The 15,340-nt window shown below is 41.3% G+C and overlaps 1 long non-coding RNA gene across 1 annotated transcript in view; it reads left to right on the forward strand.

The window, feature by feature from the left end:
* LOC125763150 (uncharacterized) overlaps positions 1-15,340 on the forward strand; it is a 108,397-nt gene that overhangs the window by 58,496 nt on the left and 34,561 nt on the right. Inside the window, exon 2 of the long non-coding RNA XR_007418305.1 lies at positions 6,307-6,520. This is a non-coding gene — a long non-coding RNA (uncharacterized LOC125763150). The remainder of the gene's footprint in view (positions 1-6,306; positions 6,521-15,340) is intronic.

A 15,340-nucleotide genomic window follows, 5' to 3' on the forward strand; every position in this document is an offset into this window, starting at 1 on the left:
GAGTTTCTAAGCCGAAGTGAAGGATTCACTTTTTAAACGAGCTCTCGAACTTGTACTCTCGTGCATGGTTTGAATATTCTGTTGCTGTTAATTTCAAACCTTCCCCAAAAACTGGTCTAGCGGAAGAAAACAAAAGGGCTATCTTTGGACATTCTTTGGACGCCGTTTCCGTCCGTTCGGAAGGAAACCAACGCCAACCGACCGACCGAGTGGTGTGAAAATGGATATGGAAACTCATTTAAATACAAATGACATCTGTTAATGAAACACTAATTAGAACATGCCCAGCCGGTCGACATATGTGTCTGTCTGCGCCCAGAGTGTACCGAGCATCTTCGGCAAATCACACAAACACTCGAGCGCATGGGATGCAATAGCCTTCGAGCAGATTGTATTTTTCGGTGATATTCGATACCTTTTCCCCGAACAGCGCATCAGAGCGTTCGGACGCTGGGAATGATTCACTGAGGCTAGAGGTCATAAAATAATTGGCTTTATTTCGGAACATACGACCTAGCGGCGGCTAGAGCCTTCTGGGGCTTGTGTCCCGCTGGGTGAACTGTGCCACGCGTGGCCAATCGTGTCGTTTAACATCTTGACTTAAGGTGCAGGTAGCGTTAGACCGCAAGACAAACGGCTGGAACGGGATGGTTGTGTGTAACGGAACGAATGTGAATTGATTTCCATGGACGGGACCATGAATGTTTATGGTCGTTGGTTAAAGCATAACAATCGGTTAGCGCTACAGTAAACATTAATGGTGAGACAGTAAACTTGTGTTTCATGGTGGACTTTCATAGGACTAGTAGTGGAAGATTTTCGAGACAAAAGTTCGATAGTTTTAAACAATTTGAAGCATAATTATATCTAAGATCACTAAGGAACAAAAAATATTGACTTCATACATTTGTTGCACAGCTGAACGCTGTCTGAATTATCATATTTAAATTTGTTTTTCACCAAAAAATATTCAATTATCAACTCAATTAATTAAAATTATATATAGATTGCCAGGAAAATCAAAGTTGGCACCATACCAATATTGAATATTAATTAAACAATGTTTAACAAAAAATTACAAAAATCGAAAGACTAACATGAAAACATATTCAGATTTACAATTCATTATTATCCATATCGTTCCGTGAATTGAATATATAATAAATAAAAAAAGGGCATAATTTGTATTCATTTCAACCAAAATGGAACGGTCGAACTAGTTTCTTTGGGTTTTTAATATTGCATCAGTTCTTGGAAAAGTGTGATTCAAATGTAATATGTGAATGTAAACCTAACGTTAACATTTAATGTTTGAATGATGCATTTTAAACCTTTTTTCCATAGTTGAAAATATTCGGTAGTAATTATGGTAGTATTGAAGCTTTGTATTCAACTTAAGCGATGGATTAATTTGTAGCCGGGTTTAGCTCATCTTTTATCAACTTTCAATAATTAACATTGGAATACATGTCATTTGATTTATCAAAAATTTGGCTTGTTTTCGTCTATTTGAAGTTTACGTTAAAGTGGTTTAAGATTGTTTAAAGAATAAGGTTCTTGGTATAAGGTATAAGGTTCTTGCACTTGTGTTTATAACAACTTTGGTGAGATGAATTTTTATGGTTTTCGTTAAGAAATTTAGCTGGGAAATTAAATGTTTAAATGTTGGATATTTATGAACCGAACTGACCCTACAAGCAAAGATTTATCAAATGTTAAAATAAAATTAACATCAGCAAAAACTATCCCAATCATGTCGGGTCCCAAATCATCCCAATCAATCAAATATCATATGTCATCGACTCCCAAGACCGTTCATTCCTTAGCAAAACAAGCACCAACGATTTATGCTCTCCGATGCAACCGATCGGAAAGTATGTTCCCAGCAGCACTTAAATGTCTTATATTTCCATTTTACAACGAAACGACACCGCTTTCACTTTCGATCACCAGCAACAACAACACACATCTTAAGCGTACGATATGATTTATTCCACTCTATCGTACGTTTAATCCATCGTAAACACATAAATTACCTTCGCGACGCCAGCTGATCGTCAGCTGCCCGATGACAGAACGAAAACCCCTACCGAACAGGGGGGGAAATAAAATAAAAGCCACCCTTTCCCGTTCACCCCGTCTAAGCAGCGTGGCGGATTACCTTGACGGAGAAAAGAGGCTCCGTATTCGATCCGTTTGCTACGTTTGCCGTGACGTGTGATGATTTGGTTTTGTTTTTACTGTTTCTAACTCGCTGCGATCATAAAAATTCCATGCGACACCAGACACCGGTGCAATCCGGTGCGATTCAGCCGAGCGATAAGGGATTCTAAAAATATGTCCCAAAGCAATGTGTACCATTCTTCCCATTTTTTTAATAGCGGGGTTTTTTTGGTTGCTGTTGAACTGATCGGGATGAGCCATGGGCCCGTAGACGAGGCAATTTCATTGCTCCTTGATGGCCACTGGGGCATTTGATAATTGACTACTAAATCAATCCCGGCGGCGCAATAAATGGCCACACTCGAACGGGTGCGTATTGGACGACACTCTTTGAAGTGGAATCATTTTTACGAGGAATTCGGTTGCATTAGGCAGTTTAAAAATGGTCGCATTTGCGTAGTTAAAACCCCCCGGCGGAACTGGGTGCTTTACGAAATGAACATTTTCCGATTGTCGGAATGATCGTGCGTTTACACATCACGAAGATTTTAAGTGATCTTTTTCTTTGTGCTCTCGACCTTATTCTGAGAAAAAGGTAAGTTGAAAACGTTTCGTTTTTGTTGCGTGATGTGTGCCAATGTTAGTCCATGGTGACCATTAGGGGTTAGCGCAACCGAAAATAGGTTAACAAATTTTAAAATCATGATTTTATCGTGCAAAACGAAATTTGTTATTTTAATCGTTTGTAAGGAATTTTCCAACAGTCCCTCATCTCGTGCAATTATTCCACCGCATCCGGCAAATGTGCCATTAGCTACTACTTCGGAAGTGAAGACGACGACAGTTACTGAGCTGACAGGGTTGAGATTGTCCATCATCCACCAAAACACGCGACGACCACCCACGTGCAGTGATTCCCGTCGTTGGATCGCGTGTGCGGTCATCCGTCGTCTATTTTGGCCTCTTTAGGTCTCGTCATCCATTCCTAGCTTCGTTTAGCGTGGACTCCGCGAGTCGCTGCACCGTATTCGTCCACGAATGTTTGGTCAGAAAACAAAACCCTGGCAACTACCCCCGCGCACGGGCAGATAAATGGTTTTTCGAACTCCAGCCGCGTTCCGATCGCGATGAATCGCTTGCCCGATTGTGTTTTGACTGGTGGAAATGGATTTTCGAGGCAATTGTTGATGTTTTGCGTTCGAATGGCACGCGCATATACGGCACTCGTACCGCAAAGGCAGCCACAAATGCCACTCGTATTACGCGGCTGTGTTTTCCCTAGCAGTGAGAAAACATTCGACGTGGGATTAGAACCGCGGGTGGGGGGATGGTACGTTGGGTAGCAAAAATAAGCAAACATGCGTGCGTACGGTGGAAATTAATGGGAGACCGGTACACATTGGGTGTGGTGAAAGCTTTGCTGGAATAACAGTCCATAATTTACACCACTTCCCATCGGTTACCATCGTTAGCGTAGTGTTGTAGATCGCGGATGGTGCGTTACTGAGAACTTTCGGTAAAGGTTATATTTTCCCAACAGATCATCGTTCGTTCTTTTTCGTTGTCGTAAATATTGACTGGTGTGGTCATTGTGTTTATGTTTCAACATTCCAGCACCGATGCTGCTAAATCGACCAAAAACGGTATGAAACGAGTTCTTTGAAGTATCATATTTTTATTTCCTTTCGGAATTGAGTATTGACTTGAGTTGTTACTGAATTCTGATCATATAGCAGAGTGATACACATGAATGGTTTTTCTGTGGTTTAGAGAAAATTGAATTTTTTTAAATTGCTCTAGCTTTTATGTTATTATAATTTATTTATTTTCTCACCGACTCAGCCTTATCAAGGTATTATAAATACTACAGTCACACATTTCTCAATTGCTGAAAGGGGTGCCCATCACACTTTCCACCGAATACAAAAAATATAAATTTTGAAAGGAGACACAGAAAAAAACACTAAAGTGGACTAAAATAACATATTCTCATTGAGAGTTGAGAGCAGCTTATGTCAAAGAATTGTTTGAAAAAAATTGAAAACTCAGACGAGTATTGCTTTACTTCGAACGGTAGTTATTTCTTAAAATTTAAAGTTTTTGTCTATAATAATAACGTTTATTTAACTCCAATTTCACCTTCACATAAGTAAAACTGCCTGGAAAACCTATAAAATTACTGAACACAAAATCTAATATTTTTTCTATAGATCATCTGTACATCATTAGTTACAAAAACAAGACACAAAGAAAAACATTAAAATCATTTTGTTCGAGTGCATAACTAATTGTTGAAATTAACATTTCTGAGAGCGATTTATCATTCGTTCCATATCAACCTTTGCGTTCGATTCGTCTTTCACACTAACACACTAAACGTTTTGTGAGTCATCAATCACAAAAAAAACCTCAACTCTTACCGTCATGCTTCGGATCGATCATTGGCTGCACGATCAAATCTATTGTCCGGCGGCGGATAATTAAATTACCGATCACATTTTTGCGCATCACAAAACGAATCGTTCCTTTCGGACACGCATTTCACACTTGAATTCGTGACAGGCTGCGATGATTTTGTTAAAAAAAAACTCAAAAGCAAATACGTATCAAGCTCTTCAAGGTCAATTCATCGACCTGAATACGACTTTTTGTTTTACAGTATGTGCGTGTGCTACCAATTTGAACGTACTGATTTACGATCACCATGTGTCTGGGGCTAAACCTTCCGAAGGGTCTAGGGTCGCTCAGCAGGGACGTTGGCTCTTTAACTTATGGTTTCGATATGATTAATGAATACACCCCAGTGGACAAGTACATCGCCCTGCTAGTGTACCCTAACGCACCGGTAGCATCTCCCGGTCGGATGTTGTATTAATCTGTCGGGCTTCCCGTGTCTCTAGCTTCGGCGCACGAAACGGTATGACAATAAGTGAATAATAATCGTATTTGATTGATTAATTATGAAGCCGCGAACCAACCCTGCAGGGGGTACACCATTGACCAGCGTGCTGGAAGATCGAATTAGCTTGCTTTGAGCGGCGATTAAATTATCTCATCATCTCTTCCGAAAGGGATGCCCACGGCCAAACATCCGTTGGGGAGGTTGGAATGATGCATGACGTTCGCTAGCCGGGAATAACAGTGTCTTGGTGTAAACAGCTGCCACTCAGTTTTCGGAAGTTGCCACTTCCCACGACGGATGGTCTACTGACCGCGACCCGCTCGGTTTGACGATAATCCGTGCGATTACCTGCTCGGTGCCGGGTAATCGTAGCTGACAAGCACGGGCAACATTCTCCGGTGGAAGATTTACACAACTTTGGTTAGGACGGGAAACATTGGATGCACCCGGACTAGGAAATAATCTTCACCCTCTCTTCAACCTCTCACATTTATGCGTTTCCCGATGAACGAAATTTTAGAAATAAATTAATCAAAAAATACTCCCATCGTCAAACACTTCCGTGGGCCGGTAATGTTGGTGGAGGTAATGTACTTAGCCCCATTTTTTCCCCTTCACAGGGAAGATGCCTTCCCGCTTGAAAGCCCTTCGGTTCATTAATCTCCTTCTGATGAGTAAGAACCGTTCCGCCATAACTCATCGTTATTTATTTATCAAGATCTTGTAAACACGATATCCCATATTGCTGGCGAACAGCAAGCGGCGAACGATCGCTGACCGAAGAGAACGTGGTCAAATTTGGAGTATCAGCCAGATGAAGAGCGACAGCAGCTGCTTCCATGCAAGGCAACACAACAGCAGTGGAGAAATCGTAAAACAACTAATGATAAAAACCGACGGATCGGATAGCACACGTTCGCGCGGGTCGCGCCTGGGATGTATGCAAACATCTTCCATCCCTTGCCTTTTGCGGGCATGAAAACCCTTTTAAGCTGATGAACATTGTTTAAACTGTTTTTTTTGTGTTCTTTTCCGTTCGCTTCGCCCATGTTGAATCCGCCTTTTTACACCATCTTTTATCGATCAACTACACCACCGAGCCATCAGAACGCGCGAGTCAACACGAGATGCAAAACATGCTGAATCAATAAATCATGAGCAACTCTACCGCATAGCGATGATCTTCATCTATCGATTACAACCCGGTTTTTGTCATTCTGTTTTTATTTATTTACTTTCAGTGCGGTTCGGGGCGGGGAACGGATTGCATCGGATGGTTTGTAGTAGCAGAGAAAAAAATGTGAGCTATAGAATGAGGGAAAACTTCATCCCAAGACAAAGTGTTGGCAACGAGATGGAACATGATGCATGCAAACGATCACTGACACACTTGTTTACCGTTTGGAAATTGGAACGGTTCTTTGGGCGATGTTTGGGATGAATTCCTTCCGCCAGGTATGTATGGGTGAAGGGAGTCTGTTAACTTTTTTCCAATAACTTATCTGATAAAAATGTAATCTAATAATGTCCGTCCATCTGTAACTATTGCATCACAATATTTATCTTGCCCGAATAATTAGTCATCACATGCTCAATTGTTCTGTATTATTGAGGAAAGAATAAGGTCACTTTGCTCAAAGTCTGCATCTTCTTAGGCTCTGCTGAACTTAATGTTTACATGTTGTATGATGTTGTATGATCGCAACTAAGTTTCTGTTTGATGCTCCGGCTATTGTTCATAAGTGATAAAATATAATAACTGACACTAACAGGAACTTCCACTAAATACAAACTATCTAGTGTGGTTTCTTCACTGTTTTCGTTGTGACTATTACAACTTGATTGCGGGCACTAGCCCTTCAAGAAGAAATTTTGATGAATTTCTCACTCAGTTACAAGGCAATGGTATGCAAAAGACGTTATAATTCAATTTTATATGATTTTCGATTATTGAAATGGTTTCAATGGCAGTTGTTACTGATGTAAATTTGATATAAAATGATAATTTGATTACACTCAACCAAAGAGAATTCTTCCGTTGTAGAGAAGCTTCTTGATTTCTTCATCGTGGTTGTGGTGAAAAAAATAATAAGAAATTAAATCTTCCAAAGACCCTTCTCAGGGTTCCAATTATCAATTCCCTTCATCACCTATCACCACCGCAGGGAACGAATGATAAATATCACAATCAATTCATTTAAATTGTCTTCGTCCATAACGATGACACGAAGTGTTTCGACATTGACGCATCTAAAGTCCCTGAAGAAGTGCTAATTAGCTTCCGCATTCAAAAAAACACGTCCGCTGTAGCGCTCCAAGTTCAAGCAGAAGACATCGATTTTCACACGTTCACGGTTCCCAAAAGATCCATCAGAAGTATAGCTACCAGGCTACCAAAATGGCGTAATAATCATCGCTCAATTATCCAAACAGACAACAGCACAAACACAAAAGGGCGGGAGGCGGACTACGGGGACAATAATTGGGCAACATTGTCCAAACATGTTTTTTTTGTTCGACACATAATGCGCCACCTTTGCGTACAGCAGCTAACGCTAACGCATTGTTGTTACGATCATGGGTCGGGTCGGTGTGAAGATCTTCTTCAACCGATCGGAATTTGTGGGGGGGGGGGGGGGGGGGGGGGGCGCTGTTGCTTAGGCAGGGTGTACCGGGTCCCTAATATCGTCTTTTGCTAGCCATTTATCACTTCTGCCGGTAGGCTTATCCCTCTTCGATGCTATTTATTCAACAGATTAAGCGCCACACAACAGTACTGCCTTACGGATACGGTTACGTTTCGATGCTAATGAGCGGTATCGACACCGCAAAAGAGAAGAAACACCGGGACATGAGGTGTTTTGTGGGGATGAAAATGAAAAATTCTCCCATTCGTTTGCGCAGTACTTTTGGACATCCGTATGGAGGACAGAGTGAAGAAAAAAAGTACCAAAAAGGCATAGAACCGTGAGGAAAAATGAGAGAACGATTCTCCGACAGTTTTTCCCTTCCGGTTTTCCACTACCGTGCGGCTTGGGGTTTCAACCATTTTCGGAACACTCTTCACAACATGAAATCAAACACGCACACACAAAAAAAACTGAGCAAATATGGAATGATTTAAGGTCTTCTTGCTTAACCTCCGAACCGTGATGGATCATTCGTTTCCGTTCCATGGGTTGGCCGCCGGTTCTCACCAGCTGCCCAACCTGCATGGCTTCCAACCGGCAAGGATGTAATACGCTAATGGCTTGTTTGTTTGGGAACGAGAATTTAATGATTTCCAAACAATTGAATTGGGATAAGCACTGTTTGCAGTGGGCTACAAACAGGTGCTAGGGGGTGTTGGGTTGGTAGTTTCGTTCGAAATATTTTCTCTGCCTCGGCAGAAGAATGAACCGGACGTGTCGGTTAAGTGTGCTTCATACTGTTGCAAAACAAATACGCAAGCTAATTTGATGCCTGACCATTAGGCTTATCCTCTACGGGTGACGCCATCGTGACAAATGGGTGGCTTAAAAGGCAAACACTTTGTCGTGGCATTAAGAAAACGAAAACGGTTTAAATGAGGTGCCTAACAAAAAAAAAACAGTACGGTTCAGATTTTTAAAAGGACAGTTTGACGGTATACGTGTTGCTCAAAGAAGGTGTAATAAATCGTTTTAAAATTAGGAAAAATAATACATGATTTGCTTGTGGGTATGCCTTCGCCATAAAACCCATATCTTAATCAAACAAACATGTGTGTGATTAATTTCGTGCAATGTGCCACATACATTTTACGTACGAGCGATGTATCATGTCATGCCTGCTGCCAAACCAGTTCTTCCATTCAATAAGTTCGATAACATTACGATAAGACACGTACTTCAAGAATCTCCATGAAACTCGGGCACGCTACCGTATCGGCATGGATCTACACAATATTCCGCTTTCTGCAACAGGAGTTTGACAACAACAGAAAGCACACACAGGAAAAAATGAAACTCAGTAAAACCCAAAAACCAAGCTTAACCAGGCCTGAAAGCATGATGAACCCATAAGTCATCCCATTTTGGGTGCCACGTGCGGGTACTTTATTCGGCCGCACGAACGTTCAACAGCGGAAGCTGTACGTAAAATGTCACGATAAATCGTACCAGCCGCTACGGGTGAGTACCAAACCCCCCCCAACAGGACCGAGCAGTACTCCACACAGCAAAACCGTACATTGAAACAGCTTCAGTTGGGTTTGCCTTTAGTACTCCACACAACATGCTTCACCGATAAAACAAAAAAAAAACCCTTACGGTTGCTATGGTAGGCCAAAAATCTACCCGCCGTTGACTGGGTTTGGCCATTTTCAACTTCAACACGTCCGGCAGGTCGTGTACGTTCGCCTACACGGACTATCGTTACGCTGAATTATCGCACACCGGGTTCGCGGTTGTTAATATTCCGTCCTGGGTTTTTTTTCTCCAATTTCCATCGAATGCATCAGGATATCGGGTGAATCGGTTGTTACTAACGTTTCGAACCGTTTCCTTTTTTTGATTACATCGCGCGCGCGTGTGTGTGTGTTGTTATGGGATAAAAAAGCCTCCAAAAATTCACTATACACCATGGAAGTTGTACCAAGAATTCGTTACCAACAACCGAGCGATGTTACGCTAACGCATGGGTATGAGCTTCACAACTGCAGCATTAAATTGCATCTGCTGTTAGCTGTGCGTACATTTAGTAGCGTTTGAAAAGGGCGTTTGAATTTTTTGTGTTGTTCGCCGAAGGGAAAGAAAAAGCATTTGCACAATTTATTTTATTCTATGAAGTGAACTTTTTGTTTCAATGCGAACAAATTGCAGGAAATCCAATTCTGATAGAAAGGTATTAAATTGATAACGTTGCGAGTATTTGATCTCGGCGACTAGAATTAATTCTTGTTCATCAAAAGCGAAACTCTAAGCGTCCTTTTGTTTAGTTGAAGTAGATGAAAACGAGTTAGTATATATAGAATAAATATTTAAAATAAGTTTTGATAAATAGAAAAATTGAGCTGTAGAAGAAAACCATTAAATACAAATTAAAAAAGTTTTTTAAGTCAATGACTTTATTTTTTTTTATTTTATAAAAAGTGTTTATTAAAAACAACTTACATACTAGTTTCGACAATGTATAGAAAACATAAAGGGATGACGTACAGGGATTACAAAGAACATTTAAGGATTGTTATATCAATCACAGCATTGTTGTTTCCAACAATGTGGATGACATAATTTGCAAACAAACGTAGGATGAGAGTCCTCTTACTTGAACTAATGTTACTTAGGACAGGTAAGAGGAGGGAAAGGAAGTTTAGGGAATTGTCCGGAACGATGACTGCCATTTTTTGCAATAGTATGCTCCACGGATAAGATACCCTAGGACACAATGCGAATTTGTGCTCCAGGGTCTCTACCTGGGAGCATACTGAGCATGCCGAAGACGCTCGATCCATCCTCTGCATTAGCAGTCCGTGGGCGATTTTGTTGTTGACCAGCAAATACAAAGTGCTTCGCTGGACAGAGGACAGTTGGTGGTTGCCTATATTCTTCCAAACCCATCGCCAACTTACGGAAGGTGACTCCACGACTACTTTTGCATCCGGAAGCCTCCCAACCATAATCCGTCGAAGGGTTTTGGTGGTGATGATGGTCTGATTTGGGAATGTCGCTAAATGCTGGATCACCGTTCTCAGGCAAGGATACGTTGTCGAAATGGAGGCTATATTTGGGGGGTTACTAGCACACGATATGTGTAGTGACCCAACCCTAAGACTTTCCCTTTCGGCAACGTATCGGTTCACCAGCAGTGCGACCGTATTAACAGCCGGAATATGGAGGTTAAGTCCACCCCGACGTTTTGGCAGCGCTAGTTGTTGAAGTGGAACCCGTAATCCTCCAGTGCCATCCTCAGGCAAATTGAAATTTCATTTCTGGATTTTAAGATTTTACTTGATTTGTTGAATTACTTAATTTTGTCTTTTGTCTTTTTATCTTTATTTTTGATTCCAAAATTAAACTCTTCAGATCAGGAGCATATCCTACTCGGCGTAGCATCTAAATTTAATTTGAAATTGTAAAATTCTAGAATTAGATTCGCTTAAGTCCATTTTTCAGGCCACCCCATCGGTTATAAAATTAACGATGGAATACCTAGATTTTTAAGTACTATATTAGTAGAAAATATAATCAGTCGATAAACAAATTTTCAGAATATTACTGCTGTTTCTTATTATCATTTTTACAGCATTTTTTGTATATGTTTGATTACTTGCAGTATGAAATACAGCATTGCTTATAGAAATAACCTTGACGTAAAAGCTTTTCCCGGCTGCAAAGAATGGGCACATTCATCAAACTCGCCCCCCCAATACAAGCGTAATCCAACAGTCGTCACAATTCACGAACCATCTATTTCGATCGTTCAATTTGTGCGAAAGAATACACACACACAAAAAAGAATCCATGTTTAACATACCACCCTTCACCACAAAGCTTTTTTCCAGCAGTCCCGGGGAAAGCCGGAACCCGCTGTTAGGGACCACCCCAAACGATCCATGGTCACCCCTCGGCAGTGTAGTACCAACGGCGGCAACACTCGATCAAACGCTTCCTTGATTCGATGGAACGTTGTAGCGGCTCGGTTTTGATCGGTAACCCGGCACGTTCGAAATGGCTGCCACAGGCCGTTCGGTGTAATAGCTCGACGAAAAACTGACCGTTCATCAAAAAATAGGAACCACACCGTGCCGTTTTTCATCGGGCGATTTGAGGGGTTTTTTTTCGCAATTTTTTTCTCTTTTTCCTCCCGGTTTTTGGTGCTCGCCAACACACCACAAGCTCCATCGGAAAAACTGCTTTCCGGTCCCAGTCATCCTTTTCATGTAATTCCGTCCAATTTGAAGCGGAGCGATTCGATTTTTTTCTCACCCCATCCCCACCCTTTTCTATTTACAACGTGAATCGCATCAAACACGTGCGCACACACACACACACACACACACACACACACACACACACACACACACACACACACACACAGCGAGAAAAATGCTCCTGCCGGCGCTTCTGTATTTCGCGCTCGCGGTACCGGTTGTTCTGGGCGGAAGAAGATGGAAGGTCACCATGATTGGACGCAACGTGGGATGAAAATGGCAGAAAATTATCGTTTTCCAACCACCCGGGTACCGGGCCCGGGGACCCACCGAATTGTTGACCATCGTCGGCGCACGGTTGTAACCGTTTCGACCGCCCGAAATGAAACGAGCGCCCGTTCTATCGGTTGTGTTAGAAAGGAAAGCGAACAAAAAAAAAAATACGAAAAAGTGAATGAAAAAAAAAACCAGCGGAAAGGAAACCATGTCAGACGACATGAAGCGAAAATTCGTTGACCGATGATGTCATTAAGGGTGGTGTGTTTGGTTCGTCCGGTCGTCGGGCGATGTAATCTGTCGCAAATTTTTCGGTTAAATATTTGATAGATTAAATCTAACAACCAACCCCCCCTTTCCACTCCGCCTTGTCCGCAAACCCCTTGGCTAAACCTCGGAGTATCTCGGGGCGTGCCAAACCAATCAGGAATCATTTATGCTGCCCGGGACGGTTGCGTGGGAATTGGGAATACGAATTATGATAAATATGCGCCGGACACGCGGGCGTTCTGTGTGTGTGTGTGTGTAACGCTGTAATTGTGCCATTGGGGATGGACAGATTCGGTTGGAAGCATTAAGTTTTGCGCTCGAAATGGTTTACTGGCATTGCTGCTTTGCGTAACGAATGATAAAACAAAAATTAAGCTAACGTTTAAGGTAAATCATTGGACGTTGGAGATACATCTTATGGAAAAGGAGGAACAATAATTTAATTAAACACTAATGACAAAAATCATCGGAACGCATTTAAACAAAGTGCAGTTCGTCAGACGAGGAGCATTCATTTCGTTTTTGTTTATTTTATATATATCACTTTATGGCAGAGGATGATTTTATGATGATTAAAAATAAATAAAGATTCATAGAATCGATAAAAATAAATTTGCATGCAAAACAAATTATTGGAAACGCTGCAAATGAGATGAAAAACAGACAAAACAATTAACACTGTGCCCGTCCGATTTCATGCGAATTCTAAAGGTTAAATAGCAATTAAACTGTTCATAATATTGTGCCTGCTTGAAAGGATAAATGAGTTTCGATAAAAGCGTAACATTTCTGGAAAATATTATCCATTCTACCAATCGGAATAAAACATTAACTTCAAAGTACATTGTAATAAAGCGTTTTTTTTTTTTGTCAAGCATTCCCATGCCAGCTGCACAGCATTTGGAGTCGTACCGTTTGTCCAACCGAACATGGCAGAAACAATCTGCGCGCTATCTCCCGCTGGGAAGCTGGGAATGGGGACGAATTTATGGGCACGCGGTCTCACATTTTGGAAAAAGTTGATTTAGATTTAAATTGAAACCGAACACAACCGTTTGTGTTGCCTTGTTCCCTTCGGGCTGTTTCAGTCCAGGAATGGTTCAAATAAAAAAAGGACATTGAAGGTGGGTTGCAGATTTTGTTTTTTTCTGGCCACTGTGTGTGTACCGAATTTGGTAAAAAAGAAAATGTCCCATCGGGAATCTGTGAGGACATTCGACCAGTGTAGTACCCGAACCTGCCACAAGTTTATCGCATTAGTTTGTGAGGGTTTTTTTTTATTCTTCTTTGTTTCGGAATCCGCGAAATACCCAGCCATCGGATTGCCGCTGTCGAACGTTCGGTTCGGGAACGAGAATCGAAGGTAATAGATTTCAAACAAGATGCTACTCCCTGTACAGGGAATACCTACGGTAGAAGATTTATTTGACACTGATTAAATCTGGAAGATGGGTTTTGTTATTTCTTACCCGAGATCTCTTGGCGAGCTTTTCCCAAACAACAGTGACGCTAGCAATTGTTGCTAGGGTAGCAAAGATAGAATGGGTTCCTACGGTAAACATGGTTGCCAAATCATTGAGGAATTGGAAACTACTTTCAGTACTTGTAGTAACATTTTCTGCTACTTCAACAGCAATGCTCAGTGTTTCTCTGGTGAGTTGTTAAGAATAGGATATGATAATAAACACAAGTCATATTGATTGGGGAACCAATTTTGTCTGCCAACAGGCTGGATAGAAGTTATCGAATCCGTTGCAAAGGTATCGCATCGTACCTGTAGATAATATTGGATAGGGAATTGCATACCTTCAACAGATGGTGTTTTATCAATGTTATTTCATTAGAATTCAGGACTATTTCTAGAGCGTTTTAATATATTTTTAGAACTTCTACACAAACATTTCATTAATTTAACAAGTGCATTAAACAAACAATATATTTCTTTAACCCTACAAAGTGAAACACACTAACAAGGGCTTTCATTTGAATTTTCGATAGTTGCAATATGTCGAGCTCAATTTATAAAACAAAGTATAAAACATCAAAATGACATCAATCGCACTAAAGGTTTTTATTGGGAGGTTTTGTAGTACAAAAAATCTTTACCATGAATATTCCATATTGAGGTTTGCTGACTTCCCATCACACAACAGATGAATTAATAATGTCAGATAAAAAGGGATATGAAAAATAGCATCTTTTTTTTGTTGTTGTTCCACCGTACTGATATTGTGCTGATTTCCCTCTTGGTTCTCCAGCAAGCCCCCAAAAAGTCTGCAAGCGGTGCGTAGCGATGTGTAACAAAACGAAAACCTCATACCGTGTTGTGTACGAGTGGCGTCATCTGTGCCCGGTTACGTGTGACCGCAGGGATATTAATCCGTGATGTGTAATAAATATTGCAATCATGCATTTTATTGTTTCTTTAGCCCTCAACCCGAGAGTTACCCCCCAAAAAAAAGGAATCCGGAGAGTGATCGTCACATATTTTGTGTTCGTGGTTTCATTTTTAGGAGCTGATGTTTGTTAGTCATCGCCGGGCGGCACTGTTCCGGTTACATTCGTCAAAAACGAAGAGCTGCTGAGGGGGGAAAGTAATGCACGGACAAGGGCAAACAAATGTAGCTAATTATTTTTACGTGACACTTTTGTTGACCGTAAATGAGTCTGGGTCGAAGCAGAATGGAGATTTTTGGGGGTCGACAAAAGCAACTATAGCCCCTTTTAACGAGCTTGAGTTCGACAAATTGGGGAACACGCTAGTGGTACCACCGGTCACCAGCTGGTCGGTCAACTAGTCAGAATGGTCATACAACGGTGTGCCCTTTGGCTGTAAC

This window comes from Anopheles funestus, chromosome 2RL (genome assembly GCF_943734845.2).
Source record: "Anopheles funestus chromosome 2RL, idAnoFuneDA-416_04, whole genome shotgun sequence".
Classification (NCBI taxonomy): Eukaryota; Metazoa; Arthropoda; class Insecta; order Diptera; family Culicidae; genus Anopheles; species Anopheles funestus.